Source organism: Talpa occidentalis, unplaced genomic scaffold (assembly GCF_014898055.3).
Source record: "Talpa occidentalis isolate TD23 unplaced genomic scaffold, MPIMG_talOcc4v2.1, whole genome shotgun sequence".
Lineage (NCBI taxonomy): Eukaryota > Metazoa > Chordata > Mammalia > Eulipotyphla > Talpidae > Talpa > Talpa occidentalis.
In genome coordinates this window covers 101,891,424-101,893,767 of record NW_026555331.1, presented here as the reverse complement: position 1 = coordinate 101,893,767, position 2,344 = coordinate 101,891,424, and positions in this window count along the sequence as shown.

Sequence of the window (2,344 nt, the reverse complement as noted above, 5' to 3'; positions counted from 1 at the left end):
GGAAACTTCTTGAGCCAGAGAACTATGGGCTCAAATCCTTGTTTGTGATTTATTCAGTTCCACATTAAGTGAATGAGGAAACATCATTTCCTCATTCATAACCTCATAGCAGTTTTATAAAGAATAAAAGAACTAAAATCTTATGTTATTGAAATGCCTGGTGAAGCATCTAGCACATAATAATCAATAATTTTTAATCTATTCCACTTAGTTTTTTTGTGGTTTAGTAGTGAATGAAAATTTGACATATCATTATAACAAGGTAATGTTAGTGTGTCTTAAGCTATATACAAATGCTTGCTAAATACTTCATGTGCCTTTTTTGGATCTAGTCTTAGAAACAGCAACAGAGTTCCTTATCATTTTACACACAAGGAAAATTGAGGTCCAAGCTGATTAAGAAACATGACTGAAGTTACAAATTAGTAAGGTGCACACCTGGATTTGAGTCGTACCCCCCAAACTAAGGATGACCCCATTTATGCTGTAAGAGCCATTGAGGGTCAAAATTCTCTACAGATTAGAATCAGATTACTTATTGTATGTATCTGTATAATTACCTTTCTTGCCTCTCCTCAATATCAGGAGTTTAGGCTTCTTCCCATTTTTTCCCACCCTCCAATAGGTTAGGATCATTAGGGAAAATCTTCAGCCTAAGGTAGCTGGAAGAAGCTAAAGTTCATGATAGAAAACATTTATGAACGACTTCACTATCTTTTTCACTCACCATTCTGCACAGTCCTGCAGTAGTCAATATTAGTGCTGAATAAGTGACTCAGCCTAAGGCTAAGCAGCTGGGGGCTGTGTCTGAGCATTTAGTTTACTGCTTAGCTCACAGAGCCACCTGCCTTGATGTTTCAGCTTCTCAAACACATTTTTGTCAATTCCAAAGGCCATTAGGTTAGTACATGCCTAACTGCAGTACATCTGCTTGTTTTGGATAATGAGTGCTTTTCCAGCTGTTCATTTCTCTACCTTCCTTCTTTGTTTCCCTACAGCTTGAGATTTTGAGCTTTTAGCATTCATGATTTTTTTCAAAGCTATTAGACCAAATCTAGAATTATCTTTCTGGCATTTCAAAGGACTTGGCTTTGTCCATTTTGAGACTTATGTTAAATCCTTAAAAAACTACCTGCCTGAAATGCTGTGCTTTAAAAATATATTCATATATACATAGTTATTATTCATATGTGTAAGAACTTAATACCTAGCCAAACAGATTTAATTATTTCCATTTAGCACATGCATGTATGTATTTTCTTCTTTTAGCGAATTTATTTTTGAATCTGGAAAGCATGTCATGATTCCAAAGTCAAAACTATGTAACAAGGTAGATTCAGAAAAGTCCTGCTTCCCATCCTCTTTTCCATCCTGCACTCTCCCTCCATTCCAATGCTTTAAACAATTTTAAAAGTACATACAAAGTGTTCACATCATGAGTGCACAGCTTGATGAATTCTCATCAACTGATATAGCCATGCACCCACTTCTGAGGTTCAGAAATAAAATATTTCTAGCAGCCTTGAAATTGCCCTTGTACCCTTCGCCTGCCTCCCCAGAGACAAATGCTCTCCTGACTTCAGACACTACAGTTTAGTTTTGGCAGATGTAGAACGATGTATAAGTAGAGTGATATAGTATGCATTCTTTTGTGTTATGCTTATTTCACTCAATACTATATTTATGAGATCCATCTATGTCGTACATAGTTAGAAGTATTCACTCTTTGTCATATTGTTAACATATTCTTTTGTGTTACATACACAGTCTCCCATAATTTATTTATCCATCTTGCTGAAGATGGAAATGTTTCTAGTTTGTGGCTTTAACCAATAGTGATTCTTAAAACAATCCTGTATGTGTCTTTTAATACACATATGTATTTCTGGTAGGTATATTCTCAGCAGTAGCATTGCTGGGTTATGTGGTATGTGTGTTTCAGACTTTAGTAGATATTGCCAAAGAGTTTCTAAAAGTGGATATTCCAATTTACACTTCTTCCAGCACTGTCTAAGAGTTCCATTTGTTCCTCATCTTTGCCAACACTTCATAATTTCTGTCTTGTTAATATTATCTGTTGTAGCAGGTGTATCTCTCTGTGCTTTTACTTTGATTTCTCTTGATGATTAATCATTAATACCATTGTGGTTTATTCTTCCACTATTTATTTTTTGCCAAAAAGAAAAAAAAATCTATATATACATACATACTCCCATATCACACAAAGATTTGCATTCACTATATAAACTGCTTTCCCTTTTGCACATTACTTTTTTTCACTTAAATTATGTATGCTGTAGATTTCCATGCAATGCAGTATCTCAAGATCTTACTTATTGTTTTT